The following is a 14,473-nucleotide window of genomic DNA, read 5'->3' as shown; positions in this document are numbered from 1 at the left end:
AAATAGGTAATTCTAACCTAGCATGCTTCACATAATACAAATAAGACAGTTTAAGCAAATAAAGCAGTTAAGTCAATTAGACATGCTTTTCTAAGCTAACAGCAGGTTTAAATTCCAAGTAGTATAAGTATGAAAGGAAAAATACAATTAAAGATACTTTAGTGAAAACAAGATTTTCAATAATTAGCACAAGTATGCACTCCTCACCTTACGTACAAGGTATTTCATTTATCACAATACCAATCCTAAGGAGAATGTCCCCCACAAAAGGTTAGGCAAGCCACTTACCTCGAACCGGCTCAAAATCAACCCGAAATCACGTTCTTTCCACGAGCACTCGACTCCAAATGGCCCAAATCTATTCAATTCAATTGCATAATGTAAATAACACTTCAAGTAACTGACTCTACAAACAAATTCTACGCTAATACGCGAAATTAGGTGAAATTACCAAAATGCCCCTCGGGCCACGTCTCGGAATCGGGTAAAATTTACATTTCAGAATCATTATACTCTCACGAGTCTATACATATCAAGAACACGAAAATCAGAGTTCAATTGGCCCCTCAAATATCCATTTTAAGGTCTCTTAATCTCAAGCCCTAATTACCCATTTTGCACTGATTTTTCCCTAATTTTCACCACTAATTAGACCTTTAATCACATATAAAAGAGCTATGAAGTCAAGATTATTATCTCCAAGTGATTCCCCTTTGGTTTCGTCAAAAATCTCCCTCAAAAGCTTCAATCCCGTTCAAAAATGGTGGAAAATGAAGAAGGGTCGCGGATTGGCTATTTAAATACTGCCTAGACATTTCCTTCTTTGCGAACGCGGCCACTACCTCGCATTCGCGAACAACAAAAACACTAACCAATTCAACTCTTTTTTTTGCCAACGTGAACACCTCCTTGCGAATGCGATGCTCAAACTCTCCAAGCCTTCACGAACGCGACTCCACCTACGCGAACGCGAAGCATGAAGCTCCTGGGATCCTAGCTGCCCCAAAATACTCTACGTGAACGTGGTACCTGACTCGCGTTTGCGATGCACACTATGGCATGCCCTTCGCGAACGCAGGACCAATGTCGTAAATTCGAAGGGCAATTTCTCCTGCCTCACGCCATATCCCTTCGCGAACGCTAGTGTCCTCTCGCGAACGCAAAATCTCTGCAACGCAGACCTTCAAAAATCTGCAACTTTCAAAACAAGAATTTGGTCTGCTTAACCACCCAAAACTTAACCGAGGACCTCGGGACCTCAAACAAACATGCCAACATATCCTAAAATATCATTCCAACTTGTTCCAACTTTCGGAACGCTCAAAACAACATCAAAACACCAGTTTAGCATCAGATTCAAGCCTAAGAACTTCAAAAACTCTCAAATTACGCTTTCGATCAAAAAGTCTATCAAAACTCATCCGAAAGACCTAAAATTTTGCACACACGTTACATTCAACACTATGGAGATACTCCAACTTCCAGAATTCCATTCCGACCCTCAGATCAAAATCTCACTATCGAACTGGAAACTTCAAAAATTCAAATTTCGGCATTTCAAAACTAAATTAGCTACAGGCCTCCAAATCACAATCCAAACATGTCCCTAAACCCGAAATTACCCAAAGGAGCTAACGGAACCATCGGAATTCTATTCTGAGGATGTCTTCAAACTGTTCCGACTACAGCCCAAATTCCACAACCTAAACTTTCATTTAGGGACTAAGTGTCCCAAAACTCTCCGAATCTCTAAATAAACCCTCCCGGCAATTCACAATAGTAGAAAAAAATATGGGAAAAATAGTTAATAGGGGATCGGGGCGTAAATTCTTAAAATGACCGGCCGGGTCGTTACGGGGACTTTGATAGTAACCCTTTTTATATGGCTGATGGAGATGACTCTAGTGAAAATTTGGATCCTCTTAGGAGACAACGAGACGATGACTTTGATCGCTCAAGGAGAAGAAGGAACCATAATCGGGAAAAAGGGATGATGTGAAGGTTGATGTTCTTGATTTTGATGTAAAAGCACAAGGGGATGTGTTTATGGAGGGGTTATTGACCCTAGAACGAATCTTTGAGTTCAAGGATTTTTCTGAGTAGAAAAAGTTTAAGATCATTGTCATCAAGTTTAAGGGATATGCTTCACTTTTGTGGGACAATTTGAAGCGAGAAAGAGAAAGAGAAGGTCATGGTAAGTTTCGAACTTGGGAGAAGATAAAGAGAGAACTTCGAAGATGTGTTCTTCCTGATACGTACAAACAAGAGAATTATATTAAATTTCATAACTTTTGATAAGGAGACCAGACTATGGAAGACTATACTTGAGAGTTTGAATACCTCATGATTAAGGGTGATACCCGAGAAACTGAGGAACAGACTATAACAAGATATATTGGTGGCTTAAGGTATGCCATCTCTGATGTTATTCGCCTACAACCTTATTAGACATTTAGTGATGTACGAAAGCTTGCCATCAACATCGAACAACAACAAAAGGAGCCAAAGAAATTATACTCCAAGAAGAATTACTCCAACTAGGGGAGTATTAGTGGTAGTGGTGGAAAATTTCAAGGCAATTTATAGAGGTAATTTGTCTAATTCATATTTATAGGGTGATGAAAAGAAAGCTCAGGAGGAAATGTCTAGGAGAAGATGTTTTAAGTGCCATGGTTTTGGGCATTTGCAAGCTGATCGTCCCAACAGAAAGGTTGTTATGTTGTTTGATGAAGAAGATGATTCCTATCATGAAGACAACCAACTAATTGAGGAAGTTAATGAGGATGCCTATATAGAACCTGATGAAGGTCATATACTTGTTATTTAGACGATCTTACATGCTGAACATGAAGATGAAGAATCATCACAACGAGAGGCCTTGTTCCACACGAGGTGTACATCACACTGTAGGGTATGTTCAATGATTATTGATGGTGGAAGTTTCACTAATGCTTGTTCAGAAGAAATGGTGACTAAATTGAGTTTGGAGACGGAGGTACACATCAAACCTTACAAAGTCGGGTGGCTACAATATGGTGGAGGTATGAAAGTCACTAAAGATGCTTAGTCTCTTTTTCTATTGGTAAAATCTATAAAGACCAAATTTGGTGTGATGTAAAAATGGATGCTTGCCATTTATTACTTGGATGACCATGGCAATATCGTAAGTTTTCTTTTCATGATGGATACCGTAACATCTATTCATTCATAATTGATGGATGTAAGATCGTTTTGACGTCATTGTACCTAAAATAATATTCAAAGAAAGCAAAGACCGTATCTGATACGCTAATGACCAAATCACAGATTATTAGGCACATCAATAAAAGAGAGCCATTGTACATAGCAGTAGCCGTGGAAGACTCACAAGATGAGGAGCATGAGTTAGATACACGAGCTAAGAAGTTAGTTGCTAAGTTTGATGATGTGATCTCTGAAGATGCTCCGTTAGAACTTCCACCCATGCACGATATTCAATATCAAATTGACCTTATACACCAAGAATTATTGCCAAACAAAGTAGCTTGTAGTACAATCCCATACAACAAGATGAAACTCCAAAGGTAAGTCGAAGAGCTACTGGAGAAGGGTTTAATAAGGGAGAGCCTTAGTCCCTGTGTCGTACCTGCTTGGCTTTTTCCTAAGAAAAATGGAACGTGGAGGATGTGTGTTGATAGTTGAGCAATCAACAGGATTACTATCAAATATTGCTTCCCAATCCCAAGATTAGATAATCTATTTGACCAGTTACATGGTTCTAAGATCTTTTCAAAGATTTATTTGAAGAGTGAGTACAACCAGATTCATATGAGAGGAGGTGATGAATGGAAGATTTCCTTCAAGACTAGCCAGGGCTTGTATGAATGGTTGGTAATGCCTTTTGGTTTGTCGAATGCTCCTAGCACATTCATGAGGCTTATTACTCATGTGTTTACACCATTCATTGGGAAGTTTGTAACAGTCTACTTTGACGATATCCTAATTTATAGCAAAGTGGAATTTGAACATGGAAAGCGTTTAGAAAAGGTTTCTGAAATCTTGGAGAGAGAAGATATATGCACAACTCAAGAAGTGCATCTTTTATACTAACAATATTTGCTTTAATGGTTACATAGTAACTAGTGCTGGTATTCAAGCTGACCCAAAGAAGATTGAGGCAATCATAAGTTGGCCAATTCCGAGGTCAATTTCGGATACAAGGAACTTTCACGCAATGGTGTCCTCTTATCGATGATTTAACAAAAAGTTCAGCACCTTGGTTGCCCCTATAACTGAGTGTTTGAAAGGAGGCATTTTCAAGTGGAATGAAGAAGCTCAAAAGAGTTTTTAATTGATAAAGAAGAAGATGACAAAAGCTTCTATCCTTCAATTGCCTAACTTTTATTTTTTATTTGAAGTATAATGTGATGCTTCAGGTGTTGGTGCTGGAGGAGTTCTTAGCCAGGAAGGTAAACTCGTGGCTTATTTTAGTGAGAAGCAAAGTGGATCTAAATTGAAGTACTCCACTTATGAAAAAGAGTTCTATGCTATTGTTCGTGTGTTGCAACATTGGAGTCATTATTTATTACCAAGAGATTTTTTGCTATATTCTAATCATGAGGCACTAAAGTATCTTAGTCACCAACAAAAGCTCAATGCAAGGCATGCAAAATGGGTAGAGTTCCTTCAAAATTTTCAGTTCGTAATCAAGCACAAAACTGGAAACCTCAATCAAGTAGTTGATGCTCTTAGTATAAGACCATGCTTACTTTCTATGATGCAAACTAATGTATTCGGATTCGATTATATCAAGGAGCTTTATGAGGCTGATCTAGACTTTGGAGATGTTTGGAAGATATGCTTGGAGGGTCCACAAAGAAAGTTTGTAATTCGAGATGGGTTTCTTTATTATGGAAAGAAACTTTGCTTACCACAAAGCTCTTTAAGGGAGTCCATTGTGACGGAAGCATATGAGGGTGGATTATCTGGTCATTTTGGCCATTCTAAAACATTGAAGATGATTTAAGGAAACTTCTACTAGCCTAAATTGAAAGAAGATATGTTAAGGCTGATTGAGCATTGTGAAACATGTAGAAAAGAAAAAAACATGGGAGCAATAAGGGATTATATGAGCCTTTGCCAATTCCTACAACACCGTGGGAACATATTAGCATGGATTTTGTGCTTGGATTGCCTGGGACTTGTTGATACCCAATTTTTCCTATATATTTTTTAATATGCAAAATACCTTCAAAATAGCATACTTATGCATATATAAGTATGTCCAAGTGTTTTGTTATTTTTTCTTAATTTTTAAAGGTTTTTAAACCAATTTATTTCTCTATTTTATCCATAAAAACCCAATAATTATTTTCAAAAATTATCATTTTGGTGATTCACTTGTTGGACTTTTATATTTATGCTAAAATATATTTAAGGGAATTTTTGCATATTTTTACAAATTTATTTAGTATATTTTAAAGCTAAATTGTATAATTTCAATATTAGCCTCTTTTAGGATTTAATTGCATTTGTATTCATAAAAATTAAGTTCAGTATTTTTAAATTGATAATTATATGTCATAAATCATTTTAGTACTTTTAATTTATTTTCAGAAATTAATTTACTATTTTTATAATTTTAAAAGGGGAAAAATGGCTATTCAAATGATAACCCAATTTTATTTCAATTATAGCCTAATGACCCAATTCTTTCTGCCCAATTCCCACTCAAACCCAACTCCCAACCCAATTTACACGACCTAACCTGGATCCCCATCTAACCCCTTTAATCCCAGTCGTTGATCATTTAGATAAACGACCACCGACTTCTCTTTCCTTTTTTAACTCAAAACGACCCCTTTCCCTACTTCATTATTCACCTACCGCCGCCTTTGAATCTCTCTTCTCTCTCAACTCTCTCTGAAACTCTTACGAACCCTAGCCTCCGCTATCAAACTACACCCTAATCCACCCTAAACCTTGCCTAATCCATGGCCTCCCAGTGCCATTGGAGACGTGTAGTGGCCTCATATGGCTCCTGCATGTTTGTTCCTGTGGTTTCATGGCTAGACCTTGAAAGAATCTGGTCCAGTCCTTGTTCGATTTCAGTTCGCGGTCATCCTTGACCTTTCTCCAGCCAGCCATGGCCGTTCAAGTCAGATCCTTGACTCTCTTAGTTAGATCGATAACTTTCAGGGCCTTTCTCACCTTTTCTGGGTTTTTCGAAACCCTGATCTTTAAGATCCTTAAACTTTCTCTTAGATCTGCCTTAGATCGGTACTTACTATGACTTTCTTAAGTGTTTCTCGAAGGTTCTTTAACTTTGCTTTCAAAACGACTCTTCATTTTTCGATTAGGGTTTTCCTTTAAGTTATTTCAAAAATCCCTTCTTTGATTTTAACGTGTTTGTGATTTTGTTATGTTTTGCTCATGTTGTTCTTTTATCTGAGTTAGCATGTTTAAAACCATATTTATTTTGGGTCTCATTCGAGTTCTGAAGTTGTTTGTTAGATGAGTACTTGTTTGGTTATGTTCTTGTTTGACTTATTTGTTTATCATCTTTTAAACTCGATTATTGTTGCAAACCCTAAGTCTTCTTGGTCTGAAACTGTTTGTTTGAACATGCACTTGATTCGATTAAATTCTTTGTTTCTGACTCCCTCTTCTTTATGTGACTTATCTGATTTCGAGTTTTACTATCTTTTAAACTCGACTTGAAACCCTAACTTTTCAAAAGGTTTTCTCACCTGTTACTGTGAGGCCTTTACTTGTTTGACTCTCTTCTTCACTTTGGCTATATGTGTGAGCCCTGACTATCTACTGAACCTTATGCTTATTTTTGCTACTATTGTATGTTGCTTCTTTTTCCAATGGACTTGGCCTCGCATGTCTGATGTCTCTGTTCACTCTGTTTATATACTGAAGTGCAGAAGCATGTTTCTTCCTTTATTGATCTTAATATTGTGACTGATTCCAAAGCTTTTTCTTTTATGAACCCTAATTTCACTCGCCTGTTTAAAATTGATTGATTCTTTTCCCTTTACTGTAATATTTACCTTGCTGAATCCTTTCCAAAAATAAGCATATTTTCGTACTCAGACTTGATTGTTCACTGCATGCTTTTACTACCCCTTTTATGGAAATAATCAATCTACTCCCAAACTAATTTCTCTCCTTATTTGAACCTGTTACTACCCGTTAAACAGTGATTCCTTAATTAAAGTGAATCAGTTGTATAATTGATTCTGACTATTGATTGTTTCCATATTTGTTTTAAAACTTTACTTATTACCTTACTTTTCACTCATTTTCAGAAGCTATAAATACATTGCATCCTTTTTCTTTCAAACACACGAACCATCTGAGTTCAGAACACACACTTCACTCAAAACTCTCTCTCTTTTCTCTGTTACTACTTGTGCTTACTACTTTGTCTAGCCGGCTGAAAGCCAAGGCTAGGTTGTGAAAATTTGCTTACTTTTCCTTTCTGCATTTTCTTCTTACTGTTATGTCCTAATTAATCTTCGAGCATCAAAAACAACATGTTTCTTTAGTTGTTTCCTTCACTCTTGCCTGTTTCTACTTATACTTATACAATCAAGTTTCATTACTAAGCATGTTGTAATCTGCTCCCTTCCCTTCTAAATTAATGTGATCCCTTATGTATGTACTTTGTCAGTCACTTGATTATGTGATTTATTGAGTTATGAATCCCAAACCCCATATCCCCTTATGTGTTTGTCTTCTCTGGCTGGTTTATGGGCATGTCAGCATCATCTATTGCTGTGCATGTCCAAGCCTGACTCCTCTTAGGGTCATATGCTCCATGCAATGTATTCCCAAACCCCTGACCCCTTTGTGCAACTGTTGATTTTGCTTTACTACTACTGTTTTCAAATCACTCTTACCCCTTACTATTCTCAACCCAGTTTTAAATAAATCTTTGTTTCTGCACTTCCACTATACTCTTAGAACTTAGGTTATGCCCCTCTTGTGTGAGCTTTTCCTTGGGACCCATGAGCTCTCTTTGAACTTGGACACATAAGGGTTGGCCCTTCCACACTGCACTCATCTCTATCTGGTTATATAAACCTGGGTGTAAGCGCTGCCCGGGTCCCTTGAGACCCTTAGGGAACTTTGACACACCTACGTCTGAGAAAGGTTTTGAAACACGTGGTGCTTGAGGTGGTTTATTCCATAACTCAAAGAGGAAGTAAAGAATCAGGCTTCCTCTGGTTGTAACTTCTTCTTTTACACTTTTCTGATGTAATCCATTATTTTGTCTGTAATAATTTGTAATAAACATAGGGGTTGGCTAGTGAAAAGGGGATAGGTAATTATGCATGTTTAGCTATTAGAAGGGTAGAAAACATGCCTATAGGACCTGTTTTAAATTCTGCATAGTTTAACTCTGCATTTAGATAACATGCCTATAGGACTTGTTTTAAATTCTGCATGTCTTATTACCACACTTAGACACCATGTTTTAGGATCTAAACGGCTATAATCAGACATCATGTCCATAAGGTTAAAATTAGTATTTTTTCATAGAAATCATGCCAATAGGAATTTCAAGTAATTCTTGCCTATTTCATTTCACGTTCAACTAGATATTATGTTTATAGGAATTACAAATTAGCAATAATAGATATCATGCTTATAGGATATGAAACCAGTATAATTTAAAATCAGTTTAACTCGTACTGTTCTGAGCTAGTTTTAAACAACCTACTCTCCTTTTATTAATACGGTTTAGAAAGCATGCCTATAGGATCTCAAATCTCTCTTTTTAAAATTGTCACTGTTTTGCTACACTCCTAATTAGTAATAGGCATCAATGTTTATAGGATCTCACCAAACACACTTAGGCAAGCCTTAGATGACAACAAGAAAAGTTGAATCCACCTTTGTTAATTAGTAACTGCTACAACCAGTAGGCAGGCCTGATTCGGACTTCTTATCTGAGTTATGTAGTAAATTGGTTTGCCTCAACAATTAAAACTCCCTTTGCCTTAGTACTTTAAATTCAGACCCTGATTGTGTTTAAGTCATGCTATTTATGTGCTTTGCTTGAGAAGGTATACATGAGCCTCTTAGTTGTTTACATGTTTCCCCCTAATGTGCAGTCCTATATGTTTTTGTATGTCTCCTTAGCTTTTTTCACCTTTTGAAACCTAAAAGTTAGCCTAATATCCCTCCCCTTTAGGAATAGTAGTCCTAAGTTCCTCCGGGACTGATAGGATGAGACGGATAATAGCATTCAATAGTGGTCGAGACCAATCCGCGCTTTAATACCTTAACGGGGTGGGAAGGGTAGATATGGATATGATGATCGGTGCACTAATACCACATGTATCCCCTCTTCTGAGGAGTGTTTTACCGGGTATCGCATTGATGTGATCCATATTATAAATAAACCTAGGACCTCTTTCCTTTTTATTTGCAACTTCTTTTCAAAATTCGTCTTTTAATAATTGTTCTTTCAAACTCTTATGTGTTTAAACTGAAATCCCCTACTATTTGAGCCAATACTCGTCTATTTGCTAAATTGCTCAAATTCACAAAAAACTATCTGGCCGGGAACCACACTAGTGGATCTTGAGAGGTGCCTAACACCTTCCCCTTATGATAATTTCAAGCCCTTACCCTATCTCTGGTTATCAAACAAACTTAGAAGTGAACCTTATGGGTGTCCTAATGCACCCCAAATCATTAGGTGGCGACTCTTCAAATGCAAAACCCAGTTCCCAAAAGGAATGAGTTGTCCTATACCAAAATATCATAAACCCAATTTTCCGATGCAAAGAGGGAAAAAAGGGGCGTGACAAGACTCAAGGAGGTAAGGATGCTATCTTTGTTGTTGTTGATAGATTCCCTAAGATGACACACTTTATCCCATGTAACAAGACAAGTGATGCAACTCATATGGTTGTTTTGTTCTTTAACAATATTGTTAAGTTACACTGCATTCCAAGAAGCATTGTTTCTGATCACGACACTAAGTTTCTCAGTCATTTTTGGCATACTTTATGGGCTAAGATTGGTACGGAGTTAAAGCATAGCTCATCCTATCACCCTCAAACAGATGGCAAAAAGAGGTAGTCAATCAAAGTTTAGGTGCATTTCTAAGAAATTTGATCAAGGAGAACATAAGAGAATGGGAAGCCTTGCGACCACATCCTGAGTTTGCATTCAACAAGTTTATGAATCGAACAACTGGAAAAGTCCTTTTGAAGTGGTTTATGATAAGAATTCTCTTGGTAAATTAGATTTGTCTCCTCTTCTTAAAACCCACTATTTTAGTAGAGATGTTGATGAGAGGGTTAAGCAATTGAAAAAGTTGCATGAGAAAGTAGTACATGATATTGAGAGATAAACAAAGGCATATAAGAAACAAATTGATAAGAAGAGAAACCGACAATTTTTTAATGTAGGAGACTTAGTCTGGGTATACTTTAGGAAAGAAAGATTTCCTAACCCAAAGTATCTAAAGTTGCAACCAAGAGCTGATGGTCCATTTTGAGTTGTTCAAAAGTTAGGTGGCAATGCTTACAGATTGGATCCACCGGACGATTATGGGGTGTCACCAATATTTAATGTTGCTGACCTTGCGCCATTTATATAGCCTTTAGACTCGAGGACGTGTCTTTTTCAACCAGGGGAGAATGATGCAAATCAAGAAGCTATATTAGCCTTTTGTTATTTAGCTCGCCAAAACAAGTTCTTATATGCCCATAATAGGTGTATGGACATGTCTTCAAGTTCAAAAAGCTCAAGATTGATTTCAAGAAACAAAGACCCTTTACTTCTTAAAATAGGATTTATTTTATTCCTTTTAGAATAAGGATTTTCCTTTTAGGAGGATTCTAGATTCTTTTCCTTGTAGAATATGGATTTTACTTTCCCTATCTTTAGTTATTTTATTTTAGTATAAGAATAGGAATTGTAGTCATCAAGAAGAGACTCCAGTTCTATATAAAGGGTTCTCTTGCCTTGTAGAATGCAATTCATGTTTTTGAAGGTTTGCCCGAATTTTCAATAGAGTATTATCTCTACTTTGTCTTCTTTATCCCTGTTTTTGGTTCCAAGCAAGGTGGTGATAGTATTTATCTTATTTTTAATTGCGTGTGGTGCTTGTTTATCATGTTAATTGATTCCAAGTGGTGACTTTAGGAACTTGTTTAGTTCTTGATCTAAATTTATTCTTTTGATATCATAGAATCATAACTTTCATTGAACTGGTGCATCATCAATATTTACTTATTTTGAACGAGTAAATAGTCTTTCTTATATTTTAGATCGTCATCTTTCACCTCATTTTTGAATCATCAGATTTTGAGTTTTAAAACTTGAGATACGTTATTTCTTGAAATCGACCCACAAATTACGTTTTTGTTTCAAGATCTTGATCCTAGTAGGTTGGTTTTTTGTTAGCTCGAAGAATCACTTCATAAAGTTAATTGTCAGCTAATTTACCCCCATCTCTAGCATGGCTGATTTTTGATAATGCAATTAGTACCGTAGCCAGTGAATGTCCTCAACTCGGAGAAAAGGAATAATATTATCAACGAGTGAAAAAACCATGGGTCATTCAGGGCTATTACTTTATGATTCGTCGTTGGACTCAGGGGTTTATCTCATCTGAAGCTACCATTTACTCAGTATGACCTTGTAGGTAGTTCTCGTGATCATATTATGAAATCGGTTAATATTGCTACCAAACTGAATAATTTAGGTATAACCATCACCAATGTTTTTCTTATTCATCAATCTCTAAGGTCCCTTCCTGAGCAGTTTAACCAGCTTAAGACAACCTATAATGCACAAAAAGATAAGTGGAGCGTTGATGAGCTTATTACTGTTTGTGTGGTGGATGAAGGGAGAATCCAAAAGGAGAAAATTGAGGGCATAGGGAACCTTGTTAGATCGTCTAGAACAACTGATTTTCCCTCTTATAAAAGAAAAGGTGGACCCAAATTCATAAAAAGAAACATGTCCAGTCTCATCGTCCACGTGGTAATAATGGTCATAATAATAATCCTGGTGTTAACCAAGGTCAGTCTCATTACCCCCTTGGCCCTTAAGCTGTAATTAAAAAAGAAATCAAGTGCTGGGATTGCAAATAAGTAGGTCATAAGAAAGTTGGTTGTCCTCTGAAAAAGAAACCAGGTAATCTTTTGGCTTTTGTCTGCTTTGAAGCTAGCCTTGTTCATGTTCCTTTAAATTCCTGGTGGTTGGATAGTGGTGGAACTGTTCATGTAACCAATGACTTACAGGATCTGGTAAGTAGACGGAAGCGAAAAGAGGATGACGCCAGTGTTGTTGTGGGCAATGAACTCAAAGCAAAAATAGAGTTTATAGGGACATCTATTTTACTTTTTAAAAATAATTCTTGTATTCATTTAAGAAATATTATTTTGTACCGTCTAAGAGACGAAAATTATTTTTAGTTTCACTTTTGGACAAAGCTAGTTATTCATTTCAACAAAATAGTGGTATTATTTAAATTTCCTATGATTCATATGTTGTTGTTGATGCCTTTTTGAGTGATGGTCTATATCGCTTGAATGTGTTGAATAAAATTTTTTCTGCAATGCATGTTGAAAATATTATCCACAAAAGGTCTGTTATGAGTAAACGTCTTACCTGTTATAGCATAAGCGTCTTGGTCATATTTCTAAAGAAAGAATTGAACGATTGGTAAAGAAAATATTTTACCTGTTCTTGATCCAAAAGATTTTGAAACTTGTGTTGATTGTGTTAAGGGTAAAATGACCAAGGTTAAGAGAAAGGTTTCCAGTAGGAGCTCTGAACTCTTAGAAACTATTCATACCGATATTAGTGGACCTTATGTACCTACTTTGACCAATCATAAGTATTTTATTACTTTTATTGATGAATTTTCAAGATAATTTTATATATATCTTTTAAAAGAAAAATTTGAAACACTTGATAAGTTTAAATTTAATAATACTGAAGTTGAAAACAGCTTGGGAAGTCCATTAATATAGTGAGGTATTACTGTGGTGGTGAGTAATATGGATTATATGATGAGTCCGGTCAATGTATAGGGCCTTTTGCATTATGTTTGCAAGAATGTGGGATAATAGCACATCATACCATGCCAGGTACTCCCGAGCATAATGGTGTGGCCGAAAGACCAAATCGTACTCTCATGGAAATGGTGAGAATATGATGTCGAGGACTAGACTGCCCGAGTCTCTTTGAGGTGAAGCCTTAAACACAGCTACCTATATCCTGAATAGAGTTCCTATAAAATCTGTCTTGAAAACTCCCTTTGAACTGTGAACAACTTGAAAACCTAGCTTGAACCATTTTCGAGCTGAAGTTCGTATTTATTCACCCACACAAAAGAAAATTGTTCCTAAAACTACCAGTTGTTTCTTTATAAGCTATCCTGATCATTCTAAAGGTTTTAGGTTTTTCTGTCGTGGGCGTGGCACTAGAATCGTTGAGTCTATTAATGCAAAATTTCTTGAGCATGATGTTTGTGATTGTGATTGTTCATGTGGGAAGGAAATTGTATTAAAAGAGAAGGAAGTCATTTTCCATATACCTGTTATACATGAAAAGATGCTAAACCAACCTATTCATGTGGGGAGAATCAAGGGAACAATGACGCATATCCCATGGTCCCTAAGCAAAATGAACAGAATGAACCACTCCGTTGGTCACAAAGAGAAAGAAGATCTGCCATCTCTAATGATTTTATCATATATGTGACTGAAAATCTTAGTGAAACTGGAGAGTTGACTGATCATTTATCATATGCTCAAGCTATTTCCTCTCCATATGTTGATAAATGGTGTGAGGCAATGGAAGATGCAATGCGCTCCATGAAACACCATAGAGTGTGGGAGTTAGTTGGATTGCTTGTAGGTTTTAGGCCTATTAGTTGCAAATGGATGTTTAAAACTAAAAGATACTCCAAGAGAAATGTAGACCATTATATATCAAGCTTAGTTGCTAAGAGTTACCTCAAAAAGAAGGTATTGATTGTAAAGAAATATTTTTTCCTGCTTCATCTAAGGATGCATTTAGAGTTGTGATGGCTCTTGTGGCTCATTTTGATTTAGAGTTGTACCAGATGGATGTTAAAACTGCTTTCTTGAATGGGAGTTTACTTGAAGAAGTTTACATGGTTCAACTTGAGGGGTTTAAAGAAGCTAGTAATGAACATCTAGTATGCAAGCTTAACAAATCCATATATGGGCTTAAACAAGCCTCCAGGTAGTGGTATCTAAAATTTGGTGAAATTATTACAAAACTTGGATTTGTGGAAAATAAGCTTGATGAATGTGTTTATATCAAAATAGCTAATGGCAATTTTATTATTATGGTTCTCTATATTGATGATATTCTGCTTGCTACAAATGATTTGGGCTTGATGAATGAGACCAAGAATTTTTGTCTAGGTCGTTTGATATGAAAGATCTTGGTGAAGCCTATTTTGTTCTTGGGATAGAAATTA

This window comes from Nicotiana tabacum, chromosome 11 (genome assembly GCF_000715075.1).
Source record: "Nicotiana tabacum cultivar K326 chromosome 11, ASM71507v2, whole genome shotgun sequence".
Taxonomy (NCBI): Eukaryota; Viridiplantae; Streptophyta; class Magnoliopsida; order Solanales; family Solanaceae; genus Nicotiana; species Nicotiana tabacum.
The sequence above is the reverse complement of the archived record's forward strand: the minus strand, read 5'-3'. Positions refer to the sequence as shown.